Below are 14,569 nucleotides of genomic sequence, written 5' to 3'. Positions count from 1 at the left end.
GAAAAAGACAAACACCATATGTTTTCACTTATATGTGGAATTTAAGAAACAAAACAAAGGAGGAAAGGAAAAAGAAAAGAGAGAGCAAACCAAGAAATCGATTTTTAACTGTAAAGAACAAACTGATGGTTACTAGAGGGGAAGTGGGTGGGAGAATTGTTGAAATAAGTGATGGGGATTAAGGAGTCCACTTGTGGTGATGAACACTGGGTGATGTATGGAATTGTTGAATCACTATATTTTACACCTGAAACTACTATAACATTGTGTGTTAAGTATACTAAAATGAAAATTTAAGAAAGAATCTCTCATCTCTAAGTGTACCATGAAATATTTCTGGCAGAATAAAAAATCAAGGAAAAATATCCTTCTCATATTCCAGTGAGTTTTCCATCACACCACAGATTTTTAAATGTTCTGAGACTCATTAAAGCAGCATTAAATACGTTATTTTTTTTTTTAGATTTGTTTGGATTACTTTCTGTCAAAACACTTTAGGACTGTATTTTATTTTTTATACAACATTTTTATTTCTATTTTTTTAAGTTTATTTATTTATTTTGAGAGAGAGAAAACATGGGTGGAGCAGAGAGAGAATCCCAAGCAGGCTCTGCAGTGTCAGTGCAGAGCCCGATTCGGAACTCAAAGTCATGAAACATGAGATTGTGACCTGAGCCAAAACCAAGAGTCAGCCGCTTAACCAACTTAGCCAACCAGGCACACCAGGACTGTGTTTTCAAAGACAACCTCACTTTTATTTTCTAGTTTGCATTGATTTGTTTGTTTTTGTTTTTACAGAATGTAACATGAAATCCAGATGCTTTATTTCACTCATAGAGATGCATATATTTTTATCCTTATGAATAGAAAAGGAAAGCATGCAAATGAAAATGACTCCATTTCTTGAAGGTCCACTGTCTTCTCAGATTAATGCTCTCTGATATGAACATTGCAATTCACTGCATCATGCAAAAAATGTAAAAGGACAGATTTTCTGAACAGTAAACCATAGCTGTTAGAAATATAACTAAAATGGAAACCAGCATGTAGCTGGGTCTTTTGGTCAGGCACATGGAAAATGTTTTCTATTTGGTGGCATTTATCCAGAGGCCAAGTGTTCACAACCAAGTTTTTAGGTATTCATATAATTGTGGTTCTTTCTCTTATTCTTCCTCACTTTCTTATACCCTGTCTACATTCTAGTCATCTTTTCCAAACTACCTATTCTGCCACTCCACCACATCCTACTTTCAAATGAAAACAAATAACTCATCACCTGGGTGTTCTCCAAACTTAAATTAAAAAAAATATACCAATTAGTAACATGAAAACATATGAAAGTATAAACCCCACTGGTAAAATAATTAAATAGTCAAATTTAGGATACTTTAATGCTGTAATATGGTAGTGTTAATCATATAGCTCTAGTTTAAAGGTTAAATGACAAAAGTATTAAAATTACTACAATAACTTTTAACGGATACACAATATAAAAATATGTAAATTGTAACATCAAAAACATAAAATGGGTGAGGGACATAAAAGGGTAAAGTTTTGTGTGCAAATTTCAATTTTATCAGCTTAGAGTAGACTATTATAGCTATAAGATGCTTTTTGTAAGCCTTATGGTAAATCACAAAACAAAAACCTATATTAGATATAAGGAGAAAGAAATCAAAACATATCACTACAGAAAATTATTATTTCACAATGGAAGACACCAAGAGAGGAAGAATGGAAGAAAGGAATTAGAAAACATCCAAAAGAACAACTAATAAGATGGCAACAGTTTTTACCTATAAATAATTACTTTAAATGTAAATTAATTAAACCCTCCAATCAGAAGATACAGAGTAGCTGAATGAATAAAACAAAAAAAGCCTCAACTGTATGTTTCCTATAAGAGACTCACTTCTGCTTTAAGGACATAGTCAAGGGATAGAAAAAGATATTTCATCCAAATGAAAACCAGAATAGAACAGGGATAGCTATACTTACAACAGGCAAAAAATAGACTTTAAGTCAAACTGTAACAAGAGACAAAGAAGGTCATTATATGATAAATGAGTCAGCTCATTAAGAAAGTATAACAACTGTAAATATGCACCCAACATTGTAGCACCTAAATATATGAATACTTCTAAATGTATTAATCTGAATACAGAAATTGACAGGAACACAATAATAGTGAGGGACTTCAATACTTACTTTGAACCATGGATAGGTGATACAGACAGAAAATCAATAAAGAAATTTTGACTTGAACTATACTTTAGATCAAATGCACCTAACACATGTACAGAGCATTCCATCCAAATGTAGCAGAATACATATTCTTCTCAAGTTCACACAGAACAATCTCTAGGATATATCACATATTAGACCACAATACAATCGTTTATAACCTTAGTAAGATTTAAATCATATAAAGTATCTTTTCTGAGCACAATGATATGAAACTAGAGATCAGTAGAGGAAAGCAGGAAAATTCACAAATATTCAGAAGTTAAACAATACATACCTGAACAATGAATGGGCCAAAGAAAAAAATGAAAATGGAAATTAAAAATATCTCAAGACAAACAAAAATAAAAACACAACATATCAAAACTTATGGAACACAGCAAAAACAGTTAGGAGAGGGAAGTCTATAGCTATAAATGTCTACATTAAGTAAAAGAAGGATCTCAAACAATCTAATTTTATACCTCAAGGAACTAAAGAAATAAGAACAAACTAAGCCCAATGCTAACAGAAGGAAGGGGGAAAACTATCAGAGCAGAAATAAAATAAAGGTACAAAACCAACAGAAAACATCAGCAACACTAATTTGTTTTTTTTTTTGAAAAACTAAAAAAAGGGGCGCCTGGGTGGCGCAGTCGGTTAAGCGTCCGACTTCAGCCAGGTCACGATCTCGCGGTCCGTGAGTTTGAGCCCCGCGTCAGGCTTTGGGCTGATGGCTCGGAGCCTGGAGCCTGTTTCTGATTCTGTGTCTCCCTCTCTCTGCCCCTCCCCCGTTCATGTTCTGTCTGTCTCTCTCTGTCCCAAAAATAAATAAAAACCGTTGGGAAAAAAAAAAAAAATTAAAAAAAAAAAAAAAAGAAAAACTAAAAAAATAAAAACTTTTAGCTACACTAATAAAGAGAGAAAACTAAAAAATCAGAAATAAAAGAGGAGATATTAAAACTGATAGTGCAGAAATATAAAGGATCATGAGAGACTATTATAAACAATTTATGCCAACAAGTTGTATCACCTAGAAGTAACAGATCAATTCCTAGAAATAGCCTATCAATTCCAAATCATTAAGACATAGAAAAATCCAAATAAACCTATAACTATTAAGGATATTGAATCAGTAATAAAAAATCTCCCAACAGATAAAAGCCCAGAATTATATAGCTTTACTGGTGAATTCTACCAAATATTTAAAGAAGAATTAATGCCAAACCAATACCAATGATGGTTTTCAGGGGCTAGAGTGTAGGGGAAATGGGGAGATGTTGATCAAAGGGTACAGACTTTCACTTATAAGGTAAATAAGTTCAGATAACCTAATATACATCATGGTGACTATAGTTAATACTGAATTGAATATTGAATTATATAATTGAAATTTGCTGAGAAAGTAGATCTTAAACATTCTCACCAAAAAAGCTAACTATGTGAGGTGATGAATATGTTATTTAACTTGATTGTGGTAATCATTTCACTATATATATACATCTATAAATATTTGAATATATATATATATATATATATATATATATATATATATATATATAAAAATTATATGCCAATCAGTCTGAGAAAAAACCCTCAGTGACATATCACCTCACACCTACTAGGATTCCTTACTAACAAAAAAAAAAAAAAAAGAAAGGAAAAAGAAAAAAAAAGACAATAAGTGAAGGTGAAGATATTCAAAAAGGGAAATCTTGTGCACTATTAGTGAGAATGTAAAATGGTGATGTCATAATGGAAAATAACATGGAAGTTTCTCAAAAAGTCAAAAATAGAACTACCATATGATCCAGCAATCCCACTCTTGGAATACATATCCAAAGAAATGAAATCAAGATTTCAAAAGATATCTGCACTTGCACTGTCAATGCAGCATTATTCATAGCCAAGATATAGAAATGACCTAAATGTTCATTGATTGATGGATAAAGAATATGTGGTATGGATGGATAAAGAAAATGTGGTATATAAATACAATGGCATATTAGCCTTTAGAAAGAAGGAGACCTTGCTGTATGTGACCGCATGGATGAACCTTGAAGACTTTATGCTAAGAGAAATAATCCAGTCATCGATAGGAAAATATTACATGATACCACTTATATGAGATATCTAAAAATGGTCAAACTCATAGAAACAGAGGGTAGAAATGTGGTTTTCTGGCACAAGAAGAATGGGGAAATGGGATTCTCCATGGGTATAAAATTTCAGTCATGAAAGATGAGTAAGTTCTAAAGATCAATTGCATAACATTGTGCGTATAGCTAACACTGTATTGTGGACTTAAAATTGTGTTTAGAAACTAGGTCTGTTAAGTATTTCTACCACAATGGAAAAAATTTTTTTAACATTCTAACATTATTAATTGACAGGCAGCCCAAAATACTGTAAGAGCATAATAAAGTTACCAATAAAACTAATGTGATGTTAGACTGCATTAAAAGAAGGATGGTTTTCTGAGCTAAGTAGTTGAACTCCTAATTTCCAGAACATCCACATTAGCAAGTGTCAGTTTTGTTAATGATCCAATTATCCAATTGCATTTTGCCTAAAATTGAACAACTCTTTGAGGGTTTTTGGCATCCATTCAGGTATCCTACAGATTAAATATAATTATATCAAAATTAAAGGGACTTTACACAGACTGCCCAATGCAAAATGTTGACAGAGGAGAAAGAAAGATGACTGGAAGACTTGAAACTATACCATTCTAGGAATAGGTGAGGCAACTCCAGACGATTTAAATGGAAAAAAGAAAGCTCATTTTGGATATGATATCTGAGTTTAATATGTGAAAATATTTATTATACTTATTCTGTTAGCTCCAATCTAGAATTAATAACACTGATGATACAAAGATTCAAATCAAGCCTGAAGATATGAAAGAAGTTTTGGCTAATTAGAACTTAAAAAATTTGAAATGAGTGCTTTATAATTATTCATTAAGATTGCTCTTGCAGGTTATTTATAATCTTAATGTTAAGATTTATATCATTAAGGTTATTTATAAAGAAACCACAACTTAGAAAATTTCTACTTAGGGTTGAGACTCTAAAATTTCTTTATTAAGCTTGAAAAATTAAAAATTTTCTCTCTAAAAATTCCTTTTACTCATCCTGGCCCCTATGACTCTGTTTCTTTACTATTTTTTTAACGAAGTGCAGGGAGTTTTTATTTGGAGACTGGACTTCTGCAGTTTTCAGACATCCAGAACATTACCAAGAAACTGATAAGAAACTGAAATATTTGTTATCAAGCTCATGATACAATGTCCCATATCTACTGGTGTCAAATTGTCATAGGCTTTGTACTTCATGTCTTAGCTCAAAGTGCAAGAACAATGTTAAATTAGAATGTGATGAAAGAGAGGTGTATTGTAGGCTCAGTATAGATACATTGACCTCCTAAGACATAAGATAACCATAAATAGTAGACTAAATCATAAAGAACATGGTTTTGCTGACCAGTTGGACAAACAACTCTACAGTCTCCATAACAACTGAGAGAATCACTCTTTTTCAACACAAATAATCATTAGCTACAATAATCAATAGTTGTTAAAAATAATAATCTTATTGAATTATCTAATGGATATTTTCTTAAGAAAGTTAGAGGAATGTCTTATTTATTTTATAAAATTTTTCTTAAACATAATTTAAATTTTAAAAATCAGGACATTGTTTAATTTGGATTTATATAGTTGCAATATTAATTGAGACAAGAAAATTGGTCTTGCTTCACTTCCTATCCTAAGATTCTACAATTGCTACTAATTAATGTGATGCAGTGGGAGTTGGGAAGATAGGAGTAACCTCATACTCCAATGTTAGCATTAGAATATTGCTGGAGGGCCCCTGGGTGGTACAGTTGGTTGAGCTTCTGACTCTTGGTCTCAGCTCAGGTCATGACCTCATGGGTTCGTGGGTTTGAGCCCCACATTGGGTTCCATCCTGACAGCACAGAGCCTGCTTGGTACTCTCTCTTCCTCTCTCTCTCTCCCTGCCCCTCCGCTACTCCCTCTCTCTGTTTCTTTCTCTCAAAATAAATAAAATCTTTTAAAACATCCCTGGAAATAAGAACATGAGATCTATATGCTAAATGAATAAAATGTTTATTTTTCATCTGAACTATTTTAAGAGTGTTTATTTCTCCCCTTCACCATTTTATTAAGTGCTCATAGGTGTTTTTCTTTTCATTACTGTTGCCTTCCCAACATATAGCCATTTAATTACTGGCAGATCTCATCATAATTGGGCATTACTTGATTTAACTAATAATCACCACCCAGAAAAATTGCTTGTGGAGCAGATTTCTATACAACAAATGATCTTCTTCCATAGAATGTAAGGAATGTGTTCTTAAATTTATTTTGTTCAGTTTCTTCCTATAGGTGATTAATGGCACAAGAGTGGTATAGTTACTCCATTAACTCTGAACATCTGCTACCTGCATGGCCTGAAGCCATGGCTCAATTCAGGCATGGGATGCAGGAAGCCCTGCTCTTTCTACCTTGCTTTAGTTTCAAATGCTTACGTCATGCAGGCAACTTCTCCTCCCCTACTGACATGGTCTAGACTTGATGGCACATCCAAGATCAGGCTGTGGGAGATATGAGTAGCAGCTGGTCACATCCTGCTATTTCTGTGGTAAGGTACAGACAACTGGAGATCTCATTTTGTATATGCTCCTGGAAACTGTCTGCTGGAAAATTTCTGTTCGTGTGAGGCTTCTGGAAACATATATTGAATTTATTCTCTACTTTTCCATTATGGTGAATTTCTCATTGGCAAATCCCCATATAATGGGGTACACCTGCACTGTTGAATCAAAAGGCAGGGAAGCTGCATTGTAAAATTAACAGTTGCAATTTGTGTTAGGACACATTACTGTTTTTGCAAATCCACTCAATAAATCTACAGACTTTTAAAATTCTTTTGTGGGTGCATATATGTGTGTGTGTAACATTATATTCCCAGCTGAGAAATTATCACATCTCTTGATTGCTTCACACAATGATTCATTATTCAAGCAGCACTGAATCAGCATTCGTGAAGATACTGTTATTGGAATCTTTGTCTTTTAACTAAGATACACAATTGAAATCCTTATCACTTTGTAATCACTAATTATCCAATGCTACTTTTTCAAAGATATGGACATTAATTAGCTCCGGTGTCCTAAACCAACTCTAAATTAGGTAATTACATTGTATATCCTGCAGTTTCTGCTGGGAAACACATTCTTCACTTCCTGTCTCTAACTGATGGCCAGCTAGGTAATGGCTTAAAAATTTTCCCCAGAGATGGTTACACATCAGAAATGATTCTTTTACAGGATGTTTTCAGAATGTTGAAGATGAAAGGAGCTATGTAAATCGTATTGTTATTGCTTATTATTATTATCAGTAGCAAGTCTCTTCACTGCTTCATTGCACTAGTAATTTGGAGGCAAAAGACAATGGTATAAGATGCATCTCAGGGATTTTTGTTAGAAAAAATTGTTAAGGACTGAATGCTTGTGTTCCCCCAATATTATGTTGAAGTCCTAACCAACAATATCCTTATATTAGGAGGTAGAGACTTTGGAAGATAATTAGACAATGAGGTGGAGCCCTCAGGAATAGAGTCCTCATGAATAGGATTAGAAACCTTATAAAATGGACTTCAGAGAGTTCTCTCACCCTCTTTCTGACATGTGAATTAACAATCCACAACCCAGAAGACAACTTTAACAAGAACCAAACAAGGCTGGCACCCCAATCTTGTATTTTCAGCCTCTGGAACTATAATAAATAAATTTCTGTTATTTGTAAGCCATACATTTTGTGGCATTTTGTTATAGTAACCCAAACTGGCTAAGAAAAGAAATTTCCTAAAAAACAATTTATATTATTCTAGGACTTCCCAAATTCTTAATAATGTGTTAGCAGAAAAGAATTTTAAAGTCTTCCTGATTTGAGATTTCACCAAGGGTAAGGGTGGCATAGGGTAAAAGGAGAAAGCAAACCGAAGCCTATTTTGAAGAACAATGGAAATAATATTTGAAATCTTGAATAGTCTAATGGATAAAATATTCATTGTGGATGAAAAGAAAAGGTAATGTGGGAATTTGCCCTGTGAGCTACCAATGTCTTTTCACTCATGAAAATTAACCATTTCAGCAGATGTTTTTTGTTAAATATTCTGAGGCTCTTCCATCTCCCCAAAAGTCAGAATGTGAAAAGTCACATTTAATTAGAGATCAAATTTTATAACCACAGAACAGCACTGATATATTATAACTTAACTTTTAATGGTCGTATCTACATTCTAAAAATTAAGAAACTTTATATAGAATTGTGCATACATACACACACACACACACACACACACATATATATATATATGTATTATGTGAGTCTGTATGAGACGTGAGTCATTTTGTGTATATGAATCATAGTGGTCATGTCAGCTCTTTTGATGGTTGTTGAAGTTGACACAACTCCTAGTAAGCAAGTTACACATTAATGGAATCTATGTTAACTCTTTTTAAGTTGCATTATCGCAGTAAGTACATAAGATCCTTAGGGAAGAAAGGCAATTGAAAGGTGGTCCAGTCTAATCACCCATGCTCTGAATTTAGTAGCAATACAGCACTGTGGGAGTGGCTTTAGATAGACATACTTTCCCTCTGTGACAAGTTCTTTTAAGATTAACACCATAATCATAAGTATTCCTGGCATCCTTTAATAACCCATTGTAAATGTAATACCCCCCCCAAAAAAAAACTTACCTTGCATGCAATTAACATACTCTTTTAGGAAAACACCATGTCTTATTCATCTTTATAGCCTCTGTCCCTAGTAAAGTAGTATACTGCAGGAGCTCAATTAAATACTCGCTGAATAAAATAAATAAATAAATAAATAAATAAAAACAATGATTTTCTTTTTTTCAGTTTTTACCATTTCTTGAAATATAACAATTTATATTATCAACTTTCTAATAATTTTGTCTTTTAATTCATATTAAAACTGTATTGTTATAGAGGCTACCTCCTATCATTCTGGATTTTATGAATGAATCTGTAGTCATCAAAGGTATTTATTTGTTCAACAACTATTTTGCACTTCCTATATTCAAGGAGCTGTGAATGATACAAACACAAAAATCCAGGTACTTAAAAAAGCCTCCATCCATTCTAGTGGAGACTATAAAACAATAGAAAGTCATAAGTGTCCGAATAAAGATACTGAAAAGTGCTATGTGACTTCGACTATAAAACAATAGAAAGTCATAAGTATCCGAATAAAGATACTGAAAAGTGCTAAGAGACAGATGTCACTGCATGGGAGATGAATTAACTACAGAATGATCCATGCTGTACAGGTGTATCTTAGAGATAATTGCAGTTTGGTTCCAGACCACTGCAAAAAGTAAAAATGGCAATAAAGCTAGTCAAATGATTTTTTTTTGGTTTCTTAGTGCATGTAACATTTACGTTTACACTATACTATTAACTGTGCCATAGCATTATGTCTGAAAAATGAACACACCTTGATTAAAAAAACTTCTTTATTGCTAAAAAATTCTAACCATCATCTGAGCTTTCAGTGAGTCACATTTTTTTTTTTTTTTTTTGGTTTGTGGAGGGTCTTGCTTCAAATTGACTACAGACTGATCAGGATGGTGGTTAGTGAAGTTTGGAGTGGCTGTGGCAATTTCTTAAAATAAAGTAACAATGAAATTTGTCGCATTGATTGACTCTTCCTTTCACCAATGATGTGTGTTGCTATGTGAAAGCATTTCACCCATGGTAGAACTTCTTTCAAAGTTGGAGTCATTCCTCTAAAATCCTGCCACTTCTTTATCAACTAATTTTATGTAATATTCTAAATTATTTGTTGTCATTTCAACAATTTTCACAGCATTGTCACCAGGAGTAGATTTCATCTCAAGAAATCACTTCCTTTGCTCATCCATAAAAATTAACTCCTTACCTGTTAAACTTTCATTGTGAGATTGTAGGAATTCATCACACCTTCAGGCTCCACTTCTAATTTCAGTTCTCTTGCTATTTTCACTACTTTTGCAGTTATTTCCTCCACTGAAGTCTTGAACCCCTCAAAATCCTCCATGAGGGTTGGAATCAACTTCATTCAAAATCCTGTTAATATTGACACTTTGACCTTTCACCATAAGTCAGAAAGGTTTTTTTTATATATATTAAACATAATTTATCATCAAATTGGTTTCCATACAACACCCAGTGTTCATCCCAACAGGTACCCTCCTCAATGCCCTTCACCCACTTTCCCCTCTCCTCCACCCTCCATCAACCCTCAATTTGTTCTCAGTATTTAAGAGTCTCTTATGGTTTGCCTCCCTCCCTCCCTCTCTGTAAATTTTTCCCCCTTCCACTCCCCCATGGTCTTCTGTTTAATTTCTCAGGATCCACACATGAGTGAAAACATATGGTATCTGTCTTTCTCTGCCTGCCTTATTTCACTTTAGCATAAAATGTTCTTAATGGAGTCCAGAATAGTGAATCCTTTCCAGAAGGTTTTCAGCTTACTTTGTTTAAATCCATTAGCAGAATTATTATCTATGACAGCTATAGTCTCATAAAATATATCTCTTCAATAATAAGACTTGAAAGTGAAGATTACTCCTTGATTCATGGGCTGCAGAATGAATATTGTGTTAGGGGTATGAAAACAACATTAATCTCATTGTATATGTCCATCAGAGCTCTTGGGTGACCAGATGCATTGTCAATAAGCAGTAATATTTTTAAAGGATTTTTTTTCTGAGAAGTAGGTCTTAGAAGTAGCTTGAAATATTAAGTAAATCATGCTGTAAACAGATGTGCTGTCATTCGGACTATTTTGTTCTATTTATAGAGCACGGGCAGAATAGGCATTTTTTTTTTTTCACTTTGCAGTTTCAACTCTTACATCAAAGATTGACAGCACACAGAGAAAAGAAAAGCAACAAACAAGGAACATAAAACAAATTGATCTCACATGCTACTTTCAGTCAACAGAACGTGGCTCTCTAGATAGCTGTGTTTAGAAGGAATCTGAGGCTTCAGCCTCACTTGGCAGAAAGACTACTGCAACTAATTATCAATATCCGCCAATTTCACTCAACCCAGAAGAAACCAATGACACCAAAGTTGGCAGAAAAAAATGGCATTGGCTGTACCACCAGGGCCAATAAAGAAGCCAGCAAAGGTCTGAGGAAATCTGGAGTGGGCATTCTGGTGGTATCTGGTCCAGAAGGTAAATGGGATTCTAGACCAGGGATCACCAAAATCTCCTTCCTCTGCCCAGATCAGCAGCCCGAACTCAATGTCATCCCAGCTCCTGGGCCCAGATACAGCCCCATCTGCAATCTCCATTCAGGTTTTCCCCTCATCCTGGTCCTCAGCCTCAGCTGCAGCAGCGTTCAGAACATTTAAGGCCTCTTTTTCAGCCTCCATGAATGATGCGGTCCAGTGGCAAGGATTTCTCTTCTGAACCTTTGCAATGAATCTCAGCACTTTCATCTCACTAGCTTTATGGTAGGAACAGAGGCCCCAGAGGAATTCATACTCCAGAGGGTTGCTGTTCAGCATTTGTCTGTAATCCAGGTACTTTTGCTTTACAAACTCATAAACGAGAAGTTTCCTTAGATCTCCAAGGAGAGAATATCTCACCCCAGAACTCGGTCCCATCTTGCTTAGCATCTCCCAGAGGACAGCTTCACTGGCACAGTTGCCATTCATGAATATGATGCCCAATGCCACTAAGAGAACACCCAGCTTGGGTGTGTCTTTGTCCCCAGTGTGCCAGCCAGGGACTTGGGGGTTACTGAGAAGAATCTACAGGTGCTCTTGTCAATCTCCTTCAGTTGAATCCCAAATTTCTTCTCCAGGATAAACATCAGTGCATTTATGGCTGATATCCCACAGCATTTCTGAGTGCTTGATGGGCACCTTGGTATAATATTTAAGCATCAAGTATTTAATCAACTTATTTGTTCTTTCCTGAAGAAGGGCCACATCTGGACATTGTGGGGAACCCAGGTTCTGTGATGCATGCTAGTTGGGAGAGGGGTGCAGATTCTGCCAGTCAGGTGAAATTGACCAATCAGTGGGGATCCAGTCAGGTGGGAGTGGCCAGTCAGTGGGAAGTGGCCAATCAGGTGGCAGAAGACAGTCAGGTGGTAGTGGCCAATCAGGAGGGCCTTGGCAATCTGAAGGATGCTGCCCACCTGGTGGGTTCTGCCACGCCAGTGGGTTCAGCCAGACAACTGTACCAAGCCAGACAATGGGGTTCTGCCAAGCAACTGAGTTCTTCCAGGCTGGTGGGGTCTGTCCTAGCTGGGAGGTTCTGATGTGCTGGTGGGGTCTGCCTGGCTGGCTGTTTTTGCCAGCCTGATGGGTTCTGCCAGGACAATTGGGTCTGCCAGAGCACATTGGAGGGTGCACCTGGAAGACCTCCAGGTACCTGCACCCTCCTGGTGCAGACCTCCAGGTCCCTGCAGCCAGTAGAACTTGCCTCTAATCCCCACTGCTATCCTTTTCTACATTCAAGGTATTAAACTTGTGTGTTCTCTTGTTCTAAATTATAGCCAAATTATAGTCCTGGACTCCAGAGTCTGAGCCTCAGAACCATCTGCTGATATCTGTGGAGCTTGTTTAATATTCTGGGTATGGGTATAAGCTTTTGGGGGCTTAGTGGTGTCATTCAAAGCCTTAAAGGCTGTCTTAGACTAAGTATTAACCATATCACTGGCTATGACAGAGAAATTGTAGGTGACACTTGGGTCAACTTTAATAGTGATGTTCAAGGACTTAAAGGCCATCTTGGACTTGTTAGCTGTTAACTCACAGGTGGAAAATATCATAGGCTGCATTTTCAGACCTTTGGGGTGGCAACCTGGGACTTAAAGGCTGCCTTACGTAGGACATTGGAAATCTCCTTGGCATTAAGAGCCTGAAAGAAACCATACACACGATTTGGGCCTTTTGTCGTGGCATTCTGAGCATTAAAACTGTTTTGGGCATGGTGGCAGCTGCTAAAACTCGAACAACAGCCATCTCATTGGCTGTTGGGGGCTGTGAACTCTGGGGACTAGCATTTGGCCCAGCTGCTGTGGCCTGGTTGGTAGGTGGATCCTCCAAACTCTGGATGCCCTCATAAGAGTCTGCATAAGTAAGGTGCTGTCTTCTATAGAGGCCTTGGCCTGCAAGTGGAGGAGGCCCATACCAATTCCATTTTCTGAGCCATGGCTCCTGTCCCTCTCCAAAGAGCAGAGCCTTGCCTCAGACTCAAACCCCAACCCCCTTGTTGCCTCCCTTATTCATCACTCGGAGAATTGAAATTCCCCTGGTTGGTTTTCTGCAGCTGCACCCTCTCCTTGTCCAGTAGAAAATGCCAGTCAGTATCCCAGAACAGACATAATTTTTTTAAGCTTACTTATTTTTGAGGGAGAGAGAGACAGAGAGAGAGAGCAGAGAGTGAGAGCGAGCAGGGGAAGGGCAGAGAGAAAGGAAGAGAGAGGATCCAAGCAGGCTCTGCACTGTCAGTGTAGAGCCCAAAAGGAGTCTTGAACTCACGAACCTTGAGATCATGACCTGAGTCAAAATTGACAACGCCACTCAGGTATCACATGGTCCAAGAAGAATTCTAAGACACACACACACACAAAATAAGGAATTCTGAAATGCAGAAGAGCTCAAGCTGCAGGACACTAATCAATGACGTTCCACTAGACAAGATTAATTTGCATTTATGTGGACAAGAATCATATTCATTATTATCATTTTTCAAAAATTTACAGAATTATAACATAGATAAGCACAGTAAAGCTAACTCAAATGGCAAAGCCAGAGGGAACATTGACTAATACTTTTTTTCACCCTAGAACACTCACTATCTTTCCCTTCCATTTCAAATTGTTTCACTTCAAAGACCCAATAGTTATGCCCAATAGCATCACATGACCAATGTGTCCCAGGTACACTCACCAGCACCACCTTCCCACCATTCCCCATTATGGGGGTTGCTCCTAGAATCTCTGCAATCTCTGCAAATTGACCTTGATCAACTTGCCTTTAATGGAATCTTAAAAAACCATGTACTCCCAACACATATTTATTTATTTATTTATTTATTTATTTATTTATTTATTTATTTTGAGGGGAGGATAGTGCACACGCATGTGAGAGAAGGGAAGAAACAGAGAGGGAGAGAGAAAATCCCAAGCAGGCTCTGTTCTGTCAGTGCAGAGCCCAACATGGGTCTCAATGTCACAAACTGTGAGATCATGACCTGAGGCGAAATCAACAATCAGAAACT

General features: G+C 36.3%; 1 pseudogene; it reads right to left on the bottom strand.

Annotated features, from left to right (window-relative positions):
* Positions 1-11,366: 11,366 nt before the first annotated feature.
* Positions 11,367-13,498, bottom strand: LOC131502840 (melanoma-associated antigen D1-like; annotated as a pseudogene).
* Positions 13,499-14,569: the final 1,071 nt, after the last annotated feature.

Source organism: Neofelis nebulosa, chromosome X, assembly GCF_028018385.1.
Source record: "Neofelis nebulosa isolate mNeoNeb1 chromosome X, mNeoNeb1.pri, whole genome shotgun sequence".
Lineage (NCBI taxonomy): Eukaryota > Metazoa > Chordata > Mammalia > Carnivora > Felidae > Neofelis > Neofelis nebulosa.
The sequence above is the reverse complement of the archived record's forward strand: the minus strand, read 5'-3'. Positions and strand labels throughout refer to the sequence as shown.